At 40.7% G+C, this 25,312-nt stretch overlaps 1 protein-coding gene across 1 annotated transcript in view; it reads right to left on the minus strand.

Moving 5' to 3' along the window:
• Window positions 1-24,783, minus strand: part of KMT2D (lysine methyltransferase 2D) — a 261,049-nt gene extending 236,266 nt beyond the window's left edge. The window contains exon 1 of the mRNA XM_089679503.1: window positions 24,297-24,783. The gene's annotated coding sequence lies outside the window, so the exon portion shown is untranslated. The remainder of the gene's footprint in view (window positions 1-24,296) is intronic.
• Window positions 24,784-25,312: the final 529 nt, after the last annotated feature.

Raw genomic sequence — 25,312 nt, forward strand, 5'->3', positions numbered from 1 at the left:
AGGTATACATTATATCTGGATTCAACATATGAACTTCCTATACTAAATACAAAAGAAGTATTTTCTCAATATTCAGTTTGGCCTTTTCTGTCATAAATGCAGAAGTGAAAACGCAGAACGCTTTTGTTTTATTTATGGATTTTATTTTCACAATTGAAAATGTGTTCACCATGATTCAAATGTCTACCTTTTCATGATCTAATTGATCTCAAAATATTTGCATCCACTGTTAGTGAATATTTACTCTGCATAGGATTCACAATATACCGTCTTTTTTGGCAGGTCTGCTCTTGTCAGCTGCTAACATTATCTTATAAGCTTTTTGGTTTAGAATCCACACCTCAATTATGGTGAGTTGGGGAAATGCTTATTGATAGGTGAATACACCCCTGTTCATGGCACTCTTTTTTTGTACAAGTTGTATTTCAAAAGGTTTTCTACCTGTTCAGCCATTTTTTCTAAAGGTATTATTCACAGTAATTCTGTGGAAAATTTAGGCATTCGCATGGCGAACACATATTGGTCATTGAGGATGGCATATCAGATAGGCGATATGGATGCAGAAATAAGAACAGCATTCTCAAAAGATATGAATCAGACAGCAGATGACAATATAATAGATATTAAAAATAAAATTCAAAAAAATTAATTAAATATTTAAATAGAAAATGGGATAGAACATCATTAGAATCATATATTGAAAATGGTATAATCCCTAAAGGATTAAGGGAAAGCGTAATTCCAGCCGAACATCTCCATACATCCAGATTCTTGGAAAAATGGAAGGATAAAATATATTAAACATGGTATAGAGGTTATGCATTTAATAGTTGAAGAAAAAAAAAACAAATCAACTAAATGAACTTTCAGAACAAATTGAAATAAGTACTGAATCCCTTGATCCCCTTAAGGATAACCCAGAATTTGACAAACAATGATTTATTAAAAAAAGATTGAAAAGATTCAAATAAATTTGAAATTTACTAAACAACAAATTTAAAAGATATAGAAGATTGGGGTAAGGATGAAATTTTTGACTTATCCAATACACGTGGAAGAAGTGGATCTAAACTAAAACGATATCCATCACGTAAAATTAGACTAGGATCCTCGATTAGTGAGGATGATGATGATAATATTAGGAAAGTAATACGTTTTTTAGAAAAGGAAAAAACCAATATGGAAAATACAGAGACCCCAAAATCAAGGAACAAACATATGAAACTGCAAAAAGACGAAAGAACTACTCAAAATGCACCCAAAGCAACCAATTTGAAATCGAACAAGGAGTCACAAGAAATAGGTTTGTTTACTAAATTATTCAAGAAAATACTGAAGATCTTAAAAGGTAATTAATCTGTCAAAATGTAATCAATTTAATTGGTCTATTACATAAAGGCTTATCCTACTTATAGAATGGAACTTTTTGAGGTATATAAAGATTTAAATCAATTTCTGAGGAAAATATTGAGGATTCCATTTATTACTGAAAATACGTTTAATCAATATGGACTAAATTCTGAGGCAGAAAAACAAGCAATCAATGACCTATTAAGTCTTCTAGAAGAAGGGATGACAAAGGAAGAAATAAAAGGAATAATTTCTACCAAATGGAAAATACTAGATTAAAACTACCCTCAAAAAGAATGCCTAATATGTGAAAATAAATAGCTTAGCCTCTTCTTGGACTTAGTCCATAATGATTTACGGAAAATTGACTGATTAAAAAGAATCCAGACAGTTTAAGGATGAAATTGCGTAGTGCTAAAGATATAATGATTAAAAGTGACAAAAGGAGGAAATGTTGCACTTATGGACAGTGAAGATTATGAACAAGAAATCAAAAGGCAATTAAATGATCTAAATACATATCATAAGTTACTTGAAAATCCATTTCCCAAAATAGTTAATATTCTTAATAGGAATATTGTTTGGGTTTATGAAGCTAATTTGTTGACTAAACAGGAATATGATATGCTTAATATTGATACATATATTATTCCCACTTTTTATGTGATTACAAAAATACACAAAGACCCACTTAAACTACCTGGTCGCCCCATAGTATCAGCAGTAAATGGTAACAGTAGGTAAATTTATAGATGATCTAGTTAAGGATTTAGTAACTGGTCTGCAATCCTATGTTAAAGACACAAGAGATGTTTTATTTAAAATAGAAAATGTTGAAGTACCAGAAGGGGCTTTATTGGTAGGCATAGACGTAGAATCCTTATATACCTCTATTACTCATAAATGGGGACTTAGAGCAGTAGCTTATTTTTTGGAAGTATATTACCCAGAAATGGGGGCTCAGAATGAATTGATTCTTACCTTTTGGAACTTATGCTTACACAATGGTTTTCAATTTTTGGGTACATTTTATCAACAAACCTGTGGGACATCCATGGGAGCTCCATGGGCCCCAGCCTACACCTGTCTTCATCTGGGATTATGGGAGGTGGATTTAGTGTATACTTCACCAATGTATAGGGGCCATGTTACCCAATGGCTCAGATACATTGATGATATATTTATGCTCCTAGATTGTAAGCTTGAAAGAGCAGGGCCCTCGAACCCCTCGTGTATTGTATTGTTACTGTATTGTCTCATGTACTGTCCCCCACTATAATGTACAGAGCTGAGCAAACCTTTTGGCACTACATAAACACTGTATTATAAATAATAATTTGGGAGGGAGAGGTTGAACAATTGCAATAATTTCTTACTAGCTTAAATCTAAAAGATAGGACTATCAAATTAACATATTTTGATCAGAAGGAAATTTCCTTTTTGGATTTGGCCATCTCAATTCATGAGAACACATTGACCACTAAAACATTTAGAAAAGAAACAGCAGCCAATGCCCTCCTACATGCAACTAGTCATCATCCTGAAACATTGAAACAAGGTATACCGGTTGGTCTATTCCTTAGGATAAGAAGAAATTGTACAGATGAAACTCAATTTCAAATAAAAGCAGCACTACTTTATCAGATATTCAGATAAAGAGGTTATGCACATAGAACCCTGAGAAAAGCAAAAAATACAAGGCTTCATGTAAAGCTAGAAAGGAACTACTTACTAACATCAATAAGAAATTTAATAATAAAAAACAAAATAAACCCGTAAGGTTCATAACGAAATATGGGCAACAATGGAAAGAAGTTAAAGTACTAAATTCACATTGGCATTAACAATGAATCCAGGAATAGCACAAATAGTGGGTGATAAACCACAAATGGTAGCTAAAAGAACTACAATCAGAGTTTAAAAAGATTTCAAAAGAAAACTGGTTAACAAAATGGGTAAGACTTCAGGTATGTATCCGTGTGGTCACTGTCAGAACTGTCCTTATGTACACAAAGCTAATAAATTTCATTACATAGATAATTCCAAAACTTAAACTTTAAATTAATAACTTTATAAATTGCTCTAACAAAGTAATTTATATGCTAGAGTGCCCATGCAAAAAAAAAAAAAAAAAAAAAAAAAAAATCTATATAGGAAAGACAAAAAGATCTTTAAAAATACATATTAGTGAACATATACGGGAAATTAAAAATGAAAAATCCTCCAGCTCAACATTTTAAAAGGAAGTACATCAAGGCAAAACAGATGGTTTAAAAGTAAAGGGTATTTGTCTCCTGAATATTTCCTCTAGAAGAGGGGATTTTGATAAAATCTTTTACAAAAAAATTTTGGATTTATACGCTGGCGACCTTAATACCACATGGATTAAATACGAAATTAAATTTTAAAATATTCCTTAAATTCCTGTTTGATTATTTGGCTGATTTTGGGATCATATTTTGCAAATGATATAATTTTTTGAAAATGAGAAAAAGTAAATATATGATTCTATTATTGTCGTCTGCTGTAAACGAACAGCTAATAACACTATCTGAATTTTAATTTGATAAATAGCCAGCCTTCAATGATAAATGCCAATCACGTAAGTTTTAGAATTTAACTTAGATTAACAATGTAGTGATGATATTTCAAAACAAGAGGGCGACAAAATGAAGAAAGTATGCAAATTATGCACTATAAAAGGAATGTGAAAAGCTGTCCCCTCCCAGTTCTGACAAAGTCTGTGATGATTGGCGGACGAAAGGAGTCAACGTAGTGACATCACGTTCTGCGTCCTTCCATTCTGCGATGTCCATGAGGGGAAAGAGGCACGCCAACATCTTGGACAAACACGAGGAAAGACGGAAAACCGCCAGTACATAGGATGACTCCCGGGAGTTAATTTAATTCTAAGTGGCACAATACCACTTCCACCAGTGGTAAGTAATCCTTGAAGAGAGCTTAGTCTTATCTTGCTATTTAATAACACAGGACTTATATGTTCTGAACCTCATTAAGGAACTCCAGTACTCTTATTTATAGAGAAATGTTTGGGCCTTTTATAGGTGAATACTGATTTTTTTTATCTTGCGATAAGCATTATCATATGGAAAACAGGACGATCTGTCCTAAGAACCTCTCAAAAAGGAACAGCCTTGCTCTTACATAGAGGAATTTTTGGAGCCATTAGAAGGCTATTTACATACATGTCTAGTGCAACATTGCACAATCAAGATATACCCATCACAGTTCATACAATTTTTTTGGCATCTAGGAGGATATACACCTCTCATCTTTACTAAGGATCCACATAGATCCATACTTTACCAGTGGAAACAAACATGATTTCTATCAGGGTAATTATTTCCTCTTTTGGAACTGCCCATGATTATGATTGATTTTTTGATGCATTAACATGTTTATTTTTTTTAGAGTTATTATTACTGTTATTCACTGAAAGTATCCTATTTAAGGAATATCGGCTGATTGGAATTGGCCATACACAACGAAATTGTCTTAACCAATCTATGTGATGATGATGATGAATTACAAAGAAGGATTTTCATCATTCATTTTTCATCACCACATTTTAATGAGCATTTGAAGGAAAAGTTTGATGTCTTAAAGATGGACAAACATTAAGAAAAATTTAATACTGAAGATATACATATATGTGGATTCAACATATGGACTTCCTATACCAAATACAGATGAAGTATTTGCCCAATATTCAGTTTGGCCTTTTCTGCCATAGATGCAGCTAAGTGAAAATGCAGAACGCTTTTTTGTTTTTATTTATTGATTTTATTTTCATGATTGGCAATGTGTTCACTATGATTCCAATGTCTACCTTTTCATGATCTAATTGATCTCAATGAAATATTTGCATCCACTATTAATAGTGGATATTTACTCTGCATAGGATTCGTAATATACCATCTTTTTTGGCAGGTCTGCTCTTGTCAGCTGCTAACATTATCTTATAAGCTTTTTGGTTTAGAATCCACACCTCAATTATGGCGAGTCGGGGAAATGCTTATTGATGGGTGAATACACCCCCTATTCATGGCACTTTTTCTTTTTTGTGTAAAAGATGGACTATGCCTTAAGGTATGCAAGAGCAGACTTATTTAATAAGACAAAAAAAAAAAAAAACTAGTTGTGCACAAAACACGTATTTGTCAAGTTCAAGTCAGTCCTCCTCTCTCAACTCTGAGCAATGGGTGAAGTGTAAGCTTGTCATTTGTAAAATCCAGGTCTCAAAATGCAATTATCAATTAAGGTCATTCAGATCTGCTGCACTGTAACAAGATGGGTTTATTTAAAAAAAGGAGTAATCCATAAAATGCACTCCGAAGTACAGCAAACTGCATGCTTGTCTGCAGTCTACACGGAGTGGGAATACTACTTGGAAACAGCCCACCAAGGCCCACAATGTGAAATTAAACAACCAGAGCACTCCTCTGGGCTTTCCAGAGGCCTTTGGCTTGCTCTACACAGTGGTGGCCTCCTGGTAGCTGGAAGATGCAGCATCTAGAAACAGACTTGTAAACTGTGAACACATGTAAATGCAACTCAATTTAATTAAAAAATAAATAAATAAATAAAAGCCCGCACACTGCAAATGCAACAAAAATGCACTGCAAATACATTACAAGTGCTTGTAAATAATATGCATACAAAACTACATACCGAACGCAGTCTGTGGTGTAAATGAGCCAAAGGAGAAACAGGGACATTCTTGCACTACAATACTGTTTACACTCCAGCAAGAACAGTAAGCAGCACAATAGAAAAACTACCAAATCTCATTAAATAAGCTCACACTACAGATATAAAGAACAGCAATAAGACTATTTTAAGAATATGCAACATATTACTGCTTTCAGCAAGAAATACAAAAATAGCCATCAATCACCCTCAGTCTGGAGCTGCATGCAAGATTTCCCCTCATGGGGTAAGGATAATCATGAGAAAAGTGAGGGATCAGGTCAGAACTACACAGAAGGAGCTTGTGAATGATCTCAAGGCAGTTAGGACTACAGTCACCAAACAAACCATTGGTAACACAATACGCCGTCATGGACTGAAATCCTGCAGAGCCCGCAAGGTCCCCCTCCTCAAGAAGGTAAATGTACAGGCCAAACTGAAGTTTGCCAATGAACATCTGAAATGATTCAGAGAAGGATGTGGTCAGATGAGACCGAAATTGAGCTCTTTGGCATTAACTCAACTCACCGTGTTTGGACGAGAAAAAAAAAAGGCTGACTATGACCCTAAGAACACCATCCCTGCAGTCAAACACAGAGGTGGAAACATTATGCTTTAGGGCCGTTTCTCTGCTAAAGGTGCAGACTGACTTTGCCGCACTGAGGGGCCAAGTATTGTAAAATCCTGGATGAGAACCATCCCAGTCTTAGCCCGTAGGGTTCAATATAAAGTAGGCCCACCCTTTGCAGCTATACCAGCTTTACTCTTCTGGGAAGGCTGTCCACAAGGTTTAGAATGTCCATTACATGTCTTTATGGACCTTACTTTGTGCGCTGGTGAGCAGTCATGTTGAAACAGGAAGGGTCCATCCCCAAAACTCTTCCCACAAAGTTGGGAGCATGACATTGTCCAAAATGTCTTGGCATGCTGACGCCTTAAGAGTTCCCTTCACTGGAACTAAGGGGCCAAGCCCAACCCCTAAAAAATAGCTGCACATCATAATCCCCCCCCCAAACTTTACACTTGGCAAAATGCAGTCAAGCAAGTACTGTTCTCCTGGCAACCGCCAAACCTAGACATGTCCATCGGATTGCCAGACAGAGAAATGCCATTTGTCACTCCAGAGAACACATTTCCACTGCTCTAGAGTCCAGTGGCAGCGTGCTTTACACCACTGCATCCAACACTTTGCATTGCACTTGATGTAAGGCTTGGATGCAGCTGCTTGGCCATGGAAACCCATTTCATGCAGCTCTCTACGCACTGTTGCTGTGCTAATCTGAAGGCCACACGAAATTTGGGAGGTCTTTAGCTATTGACTCTGCAAACAGTTGGTGACTTCTGCGCACTGTGCTCTTCAGCATGCGCTGACCCCACTCTGTCATTTTAAGTGGCTGAGTTGCTATCGTTCCCAGTTGCTTCTACTTTGTTACAATACTACTATCAGTTGACCATGGGATATTTAGTAGCAAGGAAATTTTACAGGTGGCAACATATCACGGTATCACGCTTGAATTCACTGGAGCGCCTGAGAGCAACCCATTTTTTTACAAATGTTTGTAGAAGCAGTCTGCATGCCTAGGTACTTGATTTTATACTCCTGTGGCCATGGAGGTAATGGGACACCCCTCCAAATCATTGGATTTAGGTGTTCCAAATACTTTGGCAATCTAGTGTACCACCACAACTATTTTGTGCACCCAGGTGGACTATAACTTTTTTTTTCAGGACAGATTGGGCTTTAATTTGGTGGTAAATGGTAATGGAGATCTTGATTGTTTTTATTATTATTACCAAAGAAAACTGGCCAAAAATAGTAACAAAAAAACAAACACACCTTTAAATTTAGCTGTATATTTCTTGGTACTACCATAGCCTACCACCAAACAACCCAAAATAATTTCTCCTGCTCCTGACAATCACAGCAATACCACGTGTGTATGTTGTTTGTACCTGTAGTACAGTACAGAAAGTGCGAATGTTGCTTTATTTTTACCCTGCCACTGACTCCAATTTAAAAAAAACAAAACAAAAAAAAAACCCTGACCCTTGACCCAGACCTTGTCCCAAACACCAACCCTGGCACAGACCTAGATCAAACCTTGATCTATGCATTTTTTTTTTATTTTTTTTTTAACACACACAGGCATACCTCGGTTAACGAATTTAAATCAGTTCTGTGGAACTTTTTGTATAGCGAAAAATTCGTAAACCGAAATGCTGTTTCCCATAGAAAGCATTGAAAACCAATGAATCAGTTCCTGGGGTCAGAAAAAAGTAAACGCTACTAAAATACCACGAGTTATTTTATCAAGTCATGCAGTATTTTAGTAGTGACAAAAAAAGTGTTAACATTTCAGCTGTCAGCAGGGTTCCCCACTGACAGCTGAATGTAAAAGAAATGCCAGCAATTAATAAACAGCGTGGGGTTTCCCCCCCCCCCCCCCATCCATACCAAGCCCTTCGGTCTGGTATGGATTTTGAAGGGAACTCCCAAAATAAAAATAAATAAATAAATTTGGCATGAGGGTCCCCCCCAAAATCCATACTAGACCCTTACCCAAGCATGCAGCCAGGCAGGTCAGGAAAGGGGGGGGGGGGGGGAGCACTCCCCCACCCCTCCTGAACCATACCAGGCCACATGCCCTCAACATAGGGACAAGGTGCTTTGGGGCAAGGCAAGGGCCTCCTCCCCACAACCCTGGCCGGTAGTTATGGGGGTCTGCGGGCAGGGGGCTTTTCAGAATCCCTCCCCCCCATGTGAATGAGTATGGGGTACATGGTCCCAATACTCATTCACAAAAACACAAAATGTGTAGTGTGAAAAAAGCCAGGACACGGTCTTTGACAAGTCCTTTATTAAAAGAAAAACTAATGTCCCCAACAGTAGATCCAACGTCAATCATGGTGCCTGCTGCCGACCCGAACAAAAATAGGTAAGGGGTGGGGCCACACGAGGGCATCACGCATGTGACCCCACCACATGTGACATCAATGATGTCACATGGGCTGGGTCACTCAGGTGATGTCCCCGCCCCTTACCTACTTAAGAACTGTCAAACCACCGGAGCAGGCAGATGGCTGGAAGCCATCGTCAGACGCGGAGCCTTTTTTTGTGTTGTCGGTGGCAGGCATCGTGTTTGACATTGGATCTACTGCGGGCGACATTCTTTTAGTTTTTTATTTTAATAAAAAAGGACTTGTCAGACAGTGTCCTGTCTTTTCACACTACACTTTTTGTTTTTAATGGAGTATCTGGACCATGTACCCCAAACAGGGGGCTGGGATCTGTGGGCCCCCTTGTTAAACAGGGCTTTCAGATTCTGATAAGCCCCCTGCCCACAGACCCCCCACAACCACTGGCCAGGGTTGTGGGGAAGAGGCCCTTGTCCCCAGCAACAAGATGCTTTGGGGGGGTGAGGGAGGGGGCTAAGCCCCCCTGCCCCAAAGCACCCCCCATTTTGATGGCATGTGGCCTGGTATTGTTTTGGGGGGAGCTCGCTCATCCCCCCTCCTTTCCTGACCTGCATGCTCGGATAAGGGTCTGGTACGGATTTTGGGGGGACCCCACGCTTTTTTTTTTCTTTGGAGTCCATAACAGACCCGAAGGGCTTGGCATAGATGGAAGGGGGTACTCATGCCTTTTTTTATAATTGTTATTATTATGGTGCCCGTTTTTAAATGTAATTACTGCTTTTTTTTTCCTTCACTATAGCTCAGAGATTCAGCTGTCAATTTCCCCCCCAGCTAAAAGAGAAAGTTTTTTTAGTTTATTTCTCCAAGTTAAAAGAAACAAGGTTTCCTTTTAGTTTCTTAAAAGAAACAAAGCTTTCTTTAACTCCAGGGAAAGTGACAGCTCTGGGAGCTATAGTGAAGAAAAAAAAAAAAGCTGGCAACTGCATTTAAAAAATCGGCACCGACATACACTTTGTATTGCGAAAAAAAATTGTAAAAAGAAAAAAACACCGAGGCATCATTTTCAATGGATTTTCAATCGTAAACCAAAAATTACATTAACCAAGGCGGTTGCAAACTAAAGTACACCTGTACTTTTTTTCTCGCTCTGAAAAAGGGGGGGGGGGGGGAAGAGAGAGAGAGATACAATGAATCTCTTTCCTCCATTCAGAGATAGAAAACAGGGGGGGGGGCTTCACAGGTACTGATAACTGTGATAGCCAATCAGAGGCCATCACAGCAATCAGGTGACCCAGAATCAGGAGGTCCGGGTACCGATTGTTAGATCTCAGTGACACCCTGGTCTTTGTGCAAATTAGCGGTCCCACGGAAAAAAAAAACCCAATTCTGTGAAGCCGCTAATTTGTGTACGGTTGGCGTCAAGGGGTTACAGACCAAGTTCATCTTTCATGTATCCAGGTTGTAACATGTTAATAAATGAACAGCCCCCACAACCTTCCAAGGCCCTGTTGTGACAGCAGGCCAGGGACCCTCTCCCCACACCAATTGTCACAATTTAAAAGGAAAAATTGTGGCTGTGCTGGGATCTCTCCACCCAGCCGAGTCATTCATTCACAGAGTTCTGTGAATGGGAGAACTGCAATGGCTGACAACTTATAGTTCAATATGAACTACCAGGGTGCTGGTAAGCACGAGGTCCGGGCAGACAGCTACACTGACATTCTGCAGGAGCCTTGCATTGCACCCGCTATCTGTTGATCACAGGTGCAATGTTATGCAAGCTTCTAATAAATAAAAATAATAAATGCACATTTTTTTACCTGCATCCTTTACCCCCCACCCACTTCCTGTCAAGTAAAAACCCTGAAAAACATTTTAAGTCCCCATGCACATTGGACGTATTGAGAACGCTGATAATGTTAGCGGTGTAAAGTCACGTTAAAAACATGAGTTTTTCTGCTTTTTTTTAGCGTTTTTGCATTAGCGTTTAGCAGCAATTTTGCCATGATTTCCAGTGTTGGAGCATTTTTACAGCTAAAAAACTCCTCTAGAAACCCACTAGTCCTGGGGGGTTTTTTCCAGCCAAAAAACATTGTACAGTCTGTGTGAATGGACACATAGGATAACATGCTGTAACATGCTGGGGGTTTACTAGCTGTTTAAAAAAAAAAAAAAAAAACGTCAAAAGCCAAAAACAGCCGCTGTAAAAACGTCAAGTGTGCATGAGGACTTCGACTTAACACACTTTGACTGTATTTGAATTTACTCTTACAACACACAATATACATATATAGGTATACAGGTATAACCAGCAAACCTTTGTGTATAAAGGTTGCCAGCCACAGCCCAATAAAAAGCAAGCAGTGAGTGAATTACGAAACACTACCAACAGGGCAGTAACGACATGGTAGGCAGCATTTTGAATGTTATCCCACCACGCTTTACAGGCATGCTGTAAATCTCCCCAGCCCTATGGCTAAGCTGTCCTTTTCACTGGGGGGAAAAAAAAAAAAACAAAAAACAGAACCTTTATACATGTATATACTGCATCCATCAGTAGGTCCAAAGAGAACAAGGTTTTGCTACATCCTAGTGATTATTGCATCTGCCCATATCTTGCATACCTCACTGAGGAATTCAAGAAACAAAAAGACAGCCTAATGTTATTAAATAGGAAAAACGCCTACTCCTATTACTCTGAACCAGGGCTTGACAAATTTTCTTTGAATCTAAAAGCCAGCTAAAGAAAAAAATTTTTTTAGCGAAGCATGAGCTGTCAGCACCTGGGGCAAGGCAGCTTTTGGACGACAAGCTTCACGTGATGAAATTTGCATTATTGAAAATAATGGCACCTGAACCTGCTGCGATCCCAAAATGCCCAGGAATGAATGGAGCCGCCCCAATACACACACTTCTTGATGAGTTTTGTAACTCACAGATCACTTGACAGGCTAGATATTATGTATTCCTATTAAGGTGGTTTACACAGATGTGATCCACATGTATTGTGTTTTGAGTGTCATTACAAAAAGGACCCTGTGCCAGTGGGCCACGGTGCATTCCAGACTCGCAAGTAATAGAGTAGAGTAGCATGCGGAGATAAGTGCTCATATAGGATTGCTATTGACAGGAGTTTTTGAATTGAAGCCAATGGGAGGCAGTGTTTGAAACCAGGCACCAGGATGCAATTTCTAGTCGCCAAGGTGACCTGGCGCCTCAGATTTGTCGAGCCCTGCTCTGAACCATCGTTAAGTTTGTACATGTTCCCAAACTTCCATAATTTCTATGACACGTATTTACTATGTCCTATGGGTAAGCAGTGCTGTGTCACAGCATTCACAGAGCCTGTCTTCTGAACTAAAGAAGTGCTGTGAAGAATTGGAGGTGGAGCCAGTACAGGAAATCAGGTATAATGGGATATGTATTCCTTAAAAATTAAAACCAGCAGAGGAAAAACTGCAAAGCATTCCAGAAGTCCAGGTAGTTGTAGAAAGAAATGGCCAGAAAACAGGTAGCTCTCACAACATGAAAGAACATTTTTTAAGTCAGCTTCTACTGGCTTGTCAACCATAACTATCCTTTGTTGACATTGCAATACATTACATCCATTATTACAATGGTGAGCTTATAAAATGAAAGTGTATGTTGTGACCATAGATTTCCTTTAACTGCTATGTAGGCAAAGAGTGTTAGCACCAGGTTACCCGCTTTCACAAGGCATTTGCATCTCGTTTAAATTGTAACAGAGCTCTTCAAAATTTACAAAATATGGCTGCTATTTATATGACCAAGGGTACCTATAAAGATTCCACATAAATTACGTATTGCTTTGCCTGCTATTCAAAACTTCAGCAATGATTGCCAAGTTTCTCTTTTCACTTCTCTTGCCACAGATTGATCTAAAATTTGGCCAGTTCAGCAGGGACCAACAATGTCAATCCAGCTATGGGGGTTTCCATTCGATAGCAGTCAATCTAAGGACCAACTGCTCTAAAACAGACTTGTTGGAAAATGTGGCATCAATCAGCGCATTCTGATAGTGAAGGAGTCCAACTGTCAGAAAACAAAAAGCGCAGCTAAGAGGATTCCACCATCCACCTCGAATATGTGGATGGGGATATCGGTTTGTTTCTTTTTATCAGTCGGTTGGCTGATCAAAAGAACTGGTCCATCTATGCCCAGGTTAAATGGAGGAGAGTGACATTGTAGGTCTCCTAAACAGGTGACATTTTATACAGATGATGGTTTCCTGGCAGCAACACCGGGAAAACAGCAGAGGAATGCATATGGACATGATACACATGTGGGGCAAGGCTTAATTTACACACATGCTACTAAAGCTAGCCATGTATGGTTCAAATTTTGGCTGACTCCCGTTAAATCAGACAAAATTTGAGCTATGGGTGGCTCTGTCTGCACCATACGGCTTCACAAAAGTCAATTCAAAATCCAGGTGGAAATCTTTGGGGTATTCACATAGCCGTGGGGTGTTGGCGGTCTCTCGGACTACAAAAGTCACCAGAGGAGATTCCTCTATCCATGCTGTATGACGTGGACAGGGTAAATATATGAAATTACATTAAAATTAAATATTAAAATAAATTTATGAAAATTTTTATTAGTATAACCAATTCACAATATTGCAATGGGAATCATGGGAATGTGGGACAGAAATAAAAATAAATAAATAAATGTTAGATTGTCCCTCACTTTCAGTGTCAGTGGTCTCCCCAGAATATATAGAGGGGGCGGATCGCTCTACCAGGTGTACAAAACTAAATATTGGCTTTAAACTCATAGTTGCAGCACAAAGTTTGCAACTATGGCTCCATGCACACTATCGTTTTTCATAAGCTGAAGAAAAAAAAAAAAAAAAACCCTGGATGAAAAAAATAGCAATTTTTGTGCCAGCTTTTAGTAGCATTTTTACAGTACATGTAGTAGGGGTAAAAAAAAAAAAAAAAAAAAAAAAAAAAAAAAAAAAAAAAAAAAGCTTGAAAAAAAAGGTTCATTTTTAATAGCATTTATGACCCTTCAACATTTTTTTCTGGGAGCAGAAAAAAAATGCTAGTGTGCATGGAGCCTTAATGTTGCAGTTCTTAAAGGGCTGTAAGCCAGTTTCATGTCTTCAATTGTAGACATTACCAGCAGCCCAAAATCAAATATGTTTTAGATAAAACCTGGGGTCTTGTCTATATGTGTATTTGCTAAAAATAAATTATACCAAATATACTGTACTTACCCTGAAGCTGTCAAAAGTATACACAATATTAAGAACCTATAAAATAATGTGTACAGTAAAGTACACAGGTAAAGCTTACATTACCAAGTGTAACTATGATGCACACTGCAAAATACACTATGAACAACATGCAGCACAGGTGGAAGTCACACTTTATCATGTACAAGACGCACTATATTGGACCAATTCGGATAATATGAACGCATGCTGCTGTGCAAAGTTCTGCCAAGAGAAGCTATTTTTAGAAGCAAATATACAAAGGCTACAAATATTCTCAGTGTGACATATACTTAAAAAAAAAATAGTTAATAGCACATGTAGCACTACTCCTCCATGCAGCCATCCTGCACACCCTGTTGCATAGATAAACCATGCGTGCATACACAAATGATGCATTACATACTGTGAAAACAAGAGAAGAAAAAAAAAAAAAAAAAAAAAAACACAACAACAACAAAAACACCCACACACAACACACTACTGATAACTAGGAAGAACAAAAGTCTAATTTAGGCAGATAAAAGTCTATGCGGCACAAAAGAATAGGGAATTAAACTGAGGGGGGGGTATGGGAACCTTCCAAAAAAACTGGGTTCATATTATATATAGGAACAACAAAATAACCTGGAACAAGGATGTACAGTGGGGATCGAAAGTTTGGGCACCCCAGCTAAAAATTTGTATTAATGTGCATAAAGAAGCCAAGGAAAGATGGAAAAATCTCCACAAGGCATCAAATTACAGATTAGACATTCTTATAATATGTCAACAAAAGTTAGATTTTATTTCCATCATTTACACTTTCAAAATAACAGAAAACAAAACAATGGCGTCTGCAAAAGTTTGCACACCCTGCAGAATTTATAGCATGCACTGCCCCTTTGCCAAGCTGAGACCTGCCAGTGTCATGGATTGTTCTCAATCATCGTCTGGGAAGACCAGGTGATGTCAATCTCAAAGGTTTTAAATGCCCGGACTCATCTGACCTTGCCCCAACAATCAGCACCATGGGTTCTAAGCAGTTGTCTAGAAAACTGAAAATAGTTGACGCTCACAAAGCTGGAGAAGGCTATAAGAAGATAGCAAAGCGTTTTCAGATGTCAATATCCTCTGTTCGGAATGTAATTAAGAAATGGCAGTCATCAGGAACAGTGGAAGTTAAAGCAAGATCTGGAAGACCAAGAAAAATATCAAACAGAACAGCTCGCAAGATTGTGAGAAAAACAATTCAAAACCCACGTTTGACTGCGCGATCCCTCCAGAAAGATCTGGCAGACACTGGAGTTGTGGTACACTATTCCACTATAAAGAGATACTTGTACAAATATGGTCTTCATGGAAGAGTCATCAGAAGAAAACCTCTTCTACGTCCTCACCACAAAAATCATCGTTTGAACTTTGCAAGTGAAGATATAGACAAGCCTGATGCATTTTGGAAACAAGTTCTGTGGACCGATGAGGTTAAAATTGAACTTTTTGGCCGGAATGAGCAAAGGTACGTTTGGAGAAGAAGGGGCACAGAATTTAATGAAAAGAACCTCTGTCCAACTGTTAAGCATGGGGTTGGATCAATCATGCTTTGGGGTTGTGTTGCAGCCAGTGGCACAGGGAACATCTCACGAGTAGAAGGAAAAATGGATTCAATAAAATTTCAGCAAATTTTGGATGATAACTTGATGCCATCTGTGAAAAAGCTGAAGTTAAAGAGAGGATGGCTTCTACAAATGGATAATGATCCTAAACACACCTCGAAATCCACGGGGGATTACATCAAGAGGCGTAAACTGAAGGTTTTGCCATGGCCTTCACAATCTCCTGACCTCAACATAATTGAAAATCTATGGATAGACCTTAAAAGAGCAGTGCGTGACAGACAGCCCAGAAATCTCAAAGAACTGGAAGACTTTTGTAAGGAAGAATGGGCAAAGATACCTCAAACAAGAATTGAAAGACTCTTGGCTGGCTACAAAAAGCGTTTACAAGCTGTGATACTTGCCAAAGGGGGCAGTACAAGATATTAACTCTGCAGGGTGCCCAAACTTTTGCAGACGTCATTTTTTTGTATTTGGTTATTTTGAAAGTGTAAATGATGGAAATAAAATCTAACTTTTGTTGACATATTATAAGAATGTCTAATCTGTAATTTGATGCCTTTTGGAGATTTTTCCATCTTTCCTTGGCTTCTTTATGCACATTAATACAAATTGTTAGCTGGGGTGCCCAAACTTTCGATCCCCACTGTACATGTACCCATGTGCCCAGGACACAGCAACCTCTGAACACAAAGTTCATCAAACTGATTTATAGGCAATGCTGGGCTTCTATCACCAACTCAAAGACAACTCTGGCAGCGCTCATTTACAGTACTGTTCTTTGCAAACAAAACAAATTAATATTTGCAAACAGCATTACTGTAAAATAAAAAAGTTTACATTTCCTCCATACACACACTGGGCTCTAGCTTCTGTAGGCCAAGGCAGCCACATGTGCTCCTGAAATCGAATACGTCTGAAACGTAGGACTTTTCAAAATGCATAGTTGCTGAAATTTTAAAAGTATTAAAACATTAGCTTAAAAACAGTACAAATACTAAAAACTAAAACGTAACAGATATGATTTTTAGGTTAATCAAACACTCAAATTAGTGACAATCTCTCAAAAGACAGGGTTGTCCTTAGAAATCAGACATCTGGTAGATCTGAGCACGTCCCAAAGAGAAGGCCTCGTTCACACTTCTCCAGGTAGATGACCATTCCAGGTTTTTTTCCCACAAAATATGACTGTACACGTGATTCTGTGTGTTAGGTAGTGCTCACATAAGTTTATATTGCATGGCACGGAGTATGTTTTGCAATTAATGCTATGTAGAATACACATTAACACCTTCCCACCCAGCCTATAGCAGATTGATGGCCGGGCGGGATACTCGCGATACTCGTGACTGGGCATCGTATGACGTCCTGTCAAAACAAGCTGCTCCCGCGGCCACGCAATCTATCACTGGCTGTATCCACAGCCGATGACATATCACTACACCGGCCCGTTGCCAGTGTCATGTGACCACTCACATGTCAATTGTATACAATGGATGGCTTCCTGTCATGCCATCCATTGTATACAGTAATGTTGTTAGCTGTGACTGGTCAAGGCAGTCACATGATACAGACAGGGCCAATCACAGCCCATCTGGGCAGCACAGTGGCTAAATGATTAGCACTTCCGCCTGGAAGTACTAGGGTCATTGGTTCGAAACCCAGCCATGGCACCTCCTGCCTGGAGTCTGCATGTTCTCCCTGTGCCTGTGTGGGTTTCCTCCAGGTACTCCGGTTTCCTCCCACACTCCAAAGACATGCTGGTAGGTTAATTGGATCCGGTCTAAATTGGCCCTAGTATGTGTATGTATGAATGTGAGTTAGGGACCTTAGATTGTACGCCCCTTGAGGGTTAGGGACTGATGTGAATGTACAATATATATGTAAAGCACTGCGCAAATTGACAGCTCTATATAAAGAACCTGAAATAAATAAATCTGTATCATGTGATCAGCTTTGCCCAATCACAGCTAATCACAAGACACTGAATGAATCAGTTTCATTCAGTAACAATGATTGCAAATATCAATGAAATACATTGGTATTAGCAAGCATAATGTGTTAGGAAAAAAATCACTTGCCCAGAGTAGTTCAATGCTACAATGGTAATATTGTATTGCTTTGGTCACAATGTGCTGAAAAATAAAAATAGTAAAAAAAAAAAAAAAAAAAATTTAATAAAAATAGAAACATTTGAAAAAGAAAAAAAAAAAAAAAAGTGTAGCAGAATAAATTTTTACCTAAATTTATGAAGAAATGTTTATTGGCAAAATTTTACAACAGAAACGAAGAAAAGTGTGTTTTTTTTTCCACAAGTTTCAGGTGTTTTATTTAGCAAAACAAAAAAACTCAGTGGTGATTAAATACCACCTAAAGAATGCTCACTTGTGTGAAAAAGAAATGATAAAAATTTCATATGGGTACAGTGTTGCATGACTGCGCAAATGTCAAAGTGTGGCAGCGCTGAAAGCTGAAAATTGGCCTGGCCAGGAAGGGGGTAGAAGTGCCCGGTATAGAAGTGGTTAAACCCTGGTTCACACTGATGCAGTGAGGAAATCTCAGCGCATTCATTGCGAATTCCGCACCGCATCAGAATCGCACCCCGTTCATGCGAAACGCTGCGGGTGTGTATGTTAACAACACCCCGAAAGTGGTCCCCAAAACGCGGTGCAATGTGCAGAATCGGATTGCATGGGTGTGAATACCGACGCGATCCGATGTTAGTGCAGACCGATGCAAATCGATTCTAGCACGGACCAAAAAAAAGGGTCCTGCACGTTTTTGGTGCAGTGTGATTGGAGCCATACAAAATGTATGGCTCCACTCGCACCGCACACAAATCGCATGTGATTTGCACAGGAATGCGGTGCGGTTCCTGTGTGAATCATATGTGATTTACTGCACCGCGTGTATGTGAACCCAGGCTAAAGGACAGGTTTTTGCAATTTTTGCTTTTCTTTCATAGAAACAAAAATAATAATTGGGATCCATTTCCATAGAGAGGATTTCAACCTGTACAAAAGCTGACTTTTGAGTACTATTATACAGGGCTGGCAAAATCCCAGGAGCCGGGTAGCCAATACTCCTTAGCCATTTCCCATTGCCCACTGTGGTGCTTTAAAGGACAAGTTCACCTTTGGGAACAGGTTAGGGTTCATGTACACTGCAGCTGATAAACTGACGTTCAGGAGCTTTTCTGCATTATATTCAGCAGCCCCTGAACTCACCCTAATGTTTTCCTATGTGTCCATTTACACACAGTCGTTTACAGGCAGTTGAGTTTAGTGTCTTTTTTTGAATGAACCAAACTTGCATTCAGGAGTAGATTTTATCAGCATTTCAAACACCAACCACTTGTAAACACAGCTAACTGCGTTTATAAGCATTTGCGTTTAGAAGCATTTTTAACTGTTCCATATCCAGATGCTGTCCAGATCCTTCATCATGAGAAATGCATGGAAAGTGTTTTCCATGTATTCAAATGGACCCGGTACACCAGCGCAGTCAGTTCCAGGTTTTGCGTGAAGGAACAAATGGTAGAACGTGCTGCATTATGCTCATGATGGGATCCATAGTGAATCCATAGTGAATACAACCAGAAAAGACAGGTAATCTCATCACATACTGCTCTCTCTGCTTCTATGTTCTCAGTTTCTCTCAAAATGTCTGAAACAGTTAATTTTCTACTGTTTTTCAGTGCATTCTGGGCATTTTGGAAGGTCTTCTGAGGTGATGTTAAAAAAACACTTCTAAACATAACCTCATAAAAGGTGTTATGCAAACCTGGCTAAACAGACATTTTTTGACCTACGTTTTCCAGTCAGTTTCCATCATTCAGAAGAGTTTTCCAAACATCCCGGGTACATGGAGCCTTACATGTTTCCCCTGCTGCTGCCTTTTCCTGACCCGCTGCCTCTAGTGACAGCAATCCAGAGATCTTTTCTCCAAACTGTCACAATAAAAAGTGGCCATGCCAGACTTTGCCACGTCATTCATTTATAGAGTTCTATGAATGGGGGTTCCACAAGTACCAACAGCCCTTGCAGCTGACGGCTTGTAGTTTTCAGTTTACTACCAGAGCGCTGTTGAGCATTCTAGGTAGTCCATTGTTTTTTCCTGCCAGAGTGTAATTGCCTGCTTGTACGAGGTATGACCAGACAGCTTACACTGACCATCTGCAGGAGTCCTGCACTGCACCCACAATTTGCTGATTGCGCGAGCAATACGTTGCAGGCTCCTGGTTAATAAAAAAAAAAAAACAAAACAAAAACACAAACACACCAACTGTAAAAAGATGTGTATTTATTTATTTATTTTAAAACAAAAAAAAAGTGAACTTAACCTTTGAGTCTTAAAACCAGAGGTGGTGTCTCAAACACGAGATTGGGACAGTGGGTCAGGGCTCAAAAATCACAAAGAGACAGAGCGGCTGGTGAACGCTTGGTCAATTTGTTGGGAGCGTCCTTTCAGCGCACAACTTCAGACCCCCATGGACATGTATATGTAAGCAGCTGAGCATTAACCTCCTCGGCGGTATGATTCTTTCCGATTTTTTGTGCTGAAAGCGGTACCATTTTTTTGCATGGAAATATGTAGTTTTTTATTGTACGCTGTAATTTTTAGGAATAACTCACTGCAATCTGTCCGAAGAGTCTAGTAAACATTCCGGATATGATAAAACTTGAAACACAAAATCATAAATTATAATTTAATAAATAATCATAAAAAATATAATAATAAATTTAATTCAATAATATAATCAAACCAAAAACACTGAAATTTGAAATACAGAGGCAAATTCGCACATCGCTGAGCAAAGTCGCAAAATCGTTTTCAGTGTCTGATGACGAATTTCCCCACGAATAATCACTCAATTCTGCAAGTGGTTCTGATTTACTATCGCTGTTCTCTAGCTGGTCTAAAACCGCTTTTGACGTAAAGGGATGCTTTTTGGACGCCATGGACTTTTCTAAGTTTCCAGGCAGAAAGAACAGTCAAAATGCAGGCAGGGCACAGGACAAAGCAGTAGGGACAAAATATATGTGAAATGCATTGAAACAGCAATGACAGCAAAAATTACATTTTTAAAAAATTTCAAATTTCCCGCCGGTTCTGGCGCCCGTACGTCCCGACGTCACAGGGACTGGAACACGGTAGCCGGATGCCGGCATCGGCCGGAGGAGATGGTCGGGGACACTGCAGTGGACACATCGCGGGAGCGGACAAGGTAAGTGCTGCAGGGACCCCCTGAGCAACGCCGCATGGTAAGCCCGAGTGTAGCTCGGGGTTACTGCTCTTGGTACTCAAATTTTACCCCGAGCTACACTCGGGAAAACCGCTAAGGAGGTTAATATGCAGGACCTTGCAGTTCATACTTGTTGGTAGATCTAAGGATCATCACCATATAGAACACAATCTGATTATAGACATCTCCTTTTGCGTTATCAAAACTATATTACAAAATTGGTTTCAGGACAAAAGGATAAAACTAAACCATCCATTCAACTACTATTAAACCAGACAGGTCCTTGTATTACATGTTGATGGTAGATCTAAATGGAGATTGTACACTGTATGATCAGCCTAAAGGACATTGTACACTGTATGATCAGCCTAAAGGACATTGTTGCCTCTCCTTTTAGGCTGTAAGCTCTTAGGAGCAGGCCCCCCTAACACTCTTGTACTGAACTGTAAGGGCCCATTCACACTGCCCTGGACAGCTGCCGCACACTAAAGCTAGGTTCACACTTGTGCTGCACCACGAGCCGTGTTTCGCACTGACACAGCAGCCCCATTCATTTCAGTGGGCTCCAATGCCTCCTGAAAACGCTGCCTGCATGGAAACCACAAGTGCAGTGCGGTTCCCACTGCAGGAAACAGCATTGCAGTTTCCAGTGCTTGGGGGGGTGTCATTAGGATTGATAGCACCTCCTAAAGGCACCCCAAGGGCAATCACCCACACAGGTGTGAACCTAGCTAAACCACAGCATCTGTCTTTTCCAGCTGCAGTGAGCTTGTGGTAGGTGATGGGATGAGTGCGATTCAAGGCATCAAACAACTCCCTTTTTTTTTTTACTCCACTTTATTTGAAGTGTACAAACGGACACTTCATTCATATAACTGAACAGCACCACAGGGCGTTGCGCTGCTGTACAGCAACGTGTGCTCCTGTCCTGTATGCTGTGATAAAAACGCAGCATATCTAAATCTTATGGGCAGCACAGTGGCTAAATGGTTAGCACTTCCGCCTGGCAGTACTAGGGTCGTCAGTTAGGGACCTTAGATTGTACACCCCTTGAGGGTTAGGGACTGATGTGAATGTACAATATATATGTGTAAAGCGCTGCGTAAATGGATGGCGCTATATAAGTACCTGAAATAAATAATAAATCTTATCGCAGCGTACTGCGGCACAACTCTGGCCTGCATTGCACTCTAAATACGACAATTGTTTTTCGCATGTCCTAGCATTGACTGGTGTTCTTGCAGTGCGGTAATATTTAGGTCATCACACTATGAAATGGCCCTAACTGTATCTATACTGTCTCCCTTTAGGTCTCATGCACACTGAACTACACACACAGGAAAAAAAAAAAAAAAAACCATGCCACTTTGAGACCTTTCAGTTTTTTTCTTTCTGGCTCTAAACACTCCTCCATGTTAACCTACATGCCCATGCAGGTGTTTACAGACAAAAAAAAAAAACCCTACAGCATCACTTGCGTTTACAGGAGAGAAGTGTTCAAGCAAAACAAAAAAAAAAAAAAAAAAATGCACTTAAACATGTTACTGCATTTTAATTGTCAGGATTAATATCCTAGCCAACAGAACACTCGAATGCACATAACTGCTTGTGAAAAAACAACTTTTTTTCTTTTAACAGTAAAGAAAAAAAAAAAAAATGCAACCATTTTTTTTCAGCTTCTTTTCTCCTGCAAGAAGAGGTTTCCAAAGGAGCAATGTGTGCATAAAGCCTTATTCTCTAAGGTGCTGCACAGACTGTTGGCACAATATAAATCCAGAAAAATATTACGATTAGCCTTAATTCACACAGCCATAAAAAAAAAAAATGCACATCCAAGTGTTTTTGAACTACGGATCTGAACACAGCTGCATTGTTTTCTATGGAGCCATTCACAGAGGTGCATCAATATGCACTGCATTCAGATATGTAAAACAATCTGTCAAAGAACATGTGATTTTTGGGCTTACACATCTAATATGCATTTGTACACATGTAAACAAAAAGTAAAAAAATAAGTTATCATAAAAACAAATTCTGTACGCATCTTTACGCACTTAGGTTTCATTCCCACCTGGACATTTTGAATTGCGAGCAGAACTGCCACGATTCTGCCCGCAATTTCAAAATGCTCTTCATAATAGACAAGTCGCACAATGTGAATTTCAAATGCTATTTTAATGCCAGCTAAAAAGCACGAGCAGCTGAAGTGCGATAAAACACGCTGTAATCCCAGCGAACCACATCTCATGAAGCTTGTCGCCCAAAAAGGAGCAGGCGCTTCTTTTGGGTAGCATGTTTCATGCGATGTGGTTTGCAGCGCCACAATTGTGGCAGAAGTGAACCGCGTTTTTAGGTGCCATTAAAGTAATGACACTTGAAATTCACGTTATGCGATTTGTCATTTTTTGCAGTGTTATGAAGCCACCCGTGATATAAAACATCCAGCTGTGAATGGAGCTCTAGCCTGGGTTCACACTGCAGCTTGCATGTGAAATCGCACAGGAACTGCACCACATTCCTGTGCGGTGCCATTTGATCCTGTTCATTTTGAATGGGCTCAAATCACACCAAAAATGCAGGCACTTTTTTTTGGAGCTACATCGCAACCACATCGCATGGTCATTTTATACCATGCCATCCGGGGCAGGCAACGCACACTGTGATTGGGCTGTTAACTTTGTATTGACACCCGCAGCGGACTCCCAATGCGCTGCAGGAAACATGCAGGAATCACTGCACTTCCCACACCCCGTATGTGTGAACCGGAACTTATACACATGCGTTTTATTGATCATTGCGCAGGAACTTTTCTCCTAGAAAAAACACATGTGTAATAAGATCAGGGACATTTTTACAGCCGTGTGAATGAAGATTGTGCCTGGCGATCTGTAGGGGATAGTGGTCACAGCGCTTTTTTAGAAAGAGAGTTGCAGGACGTTGATGCATGCTACCTTCGGCGACCTGTTGTAAAGAGCAGAATTGAGGTGGGCCCCCAAAAACGTGTGAAGGGCCCCCACATCCTGGCCATGGTGACATTGCTGGGGCCTGGAGATGAAAGTTTCCCAGAGTAAGCCATGATGAAGAGGAGTGGATGGAGGGACAAAGGCCGCCCCTCTCCAGCACTGTTCCCGACCCTAGGAGGCCAGGCGGGACACACCGCACCCATGGCCCCAGAGCCCGCACTCTGTGTCTGGCCATCACATCCACCATCTTCCCGTCCCACCCAGCCCGCCTCTCTCACCTCTACAGCGGCCGGGTCAGGCACAGCCCCATCTCCCCCGGTCAGCAGATGCAGCGCGGGCCCTCCCTCTCTCTTTCTCTTCCCGGTGTGCAGCTCCGGCCTCCCGCGGCCCGATTCACTCCATGCCCCGGCTCAGCCGGCCCACTGCTCCGTCCGTCTCCAATGTCGCCGCTTCCTGTGCTTCTTCTTCCCCCTCCCAGGCAGCAGGCCGCTCCGTCCCTCTCCCTCTCTGAGCACTAGGGCGCCATCTTCCTGCCCGCTCTTGCCCGGAGAAAAAATAGTCCAGACGAGCCGGGCTCTCGGCGATGGGAAGCGCTCAGGCCTCAGGAACCCCCCCGGCACTCACACAGAGGAACAGTACGGCTCCGGAAGCTGGGGGGGGAGGCGGCGAAGAGGGCGGGGCCTGTGTCGGTGTATCCGGTACGAGGATTCCGTAGCGCTCTTTGCTCGCCTGGGGTCTTTATTTAGAGCCGCAGCGGCGGCGGCGGAGGAGGGATACGCGCGACCGCTCGGGATGTGACACTGAAGTGACGCGGCTCCGCACAGGATGCTTCCGCCGTCACATTAACCGTCTCCGCGCCGGAGCCCAGAGGGGAGCTAGCACGTGGGAAGCAGAAGGGGGAGGAGAGGTGTCCTCCGGGACTGAGGAGGAGGAGGAGGGGAGTAACAATAACAACACCGACACATACAGGCCCAGTCCTTGTCCGTGTACACCGTCTATTGTCTGACCGGGGACCAGACTAACTTTCACTTCTCCTGTCCTAGACGGGAACAATGAACTGTGCCTAGTCTGTGATCTCAGAGCCCTCACTGTATGCACGGCCCGACAAATCCTTCGCCTTCATTTTCCTAGTCGGCCTATTCACGCTGTACCGTGTCATTTACCTGCCCAAAATGTGCGTTCGCCCTCCAACTTGGTATTAATTTTACACATGTAAACGTTGGTTTAACCACTGGCCGAACAGGTAACGGCAGCAAGGAGGGTGCGCCTTCACTACTTTAGGACCAGGCCTTTT

Source organism: Staurois parvus, unplaced genomic scaffold (assembly GCF_062004578.1).
Source record: "Staurois parvus isolate SC_StPar_1 unplaced genomic scaffold, SC_StPar_1.0 ptg000017l, whole genome shotgun sequence".
Lineage (NCBI taxonomy): Eukaryota > Metazoa > Chordata > Amphibia > Anura > Ranidae > Staurois > Staurois parvus.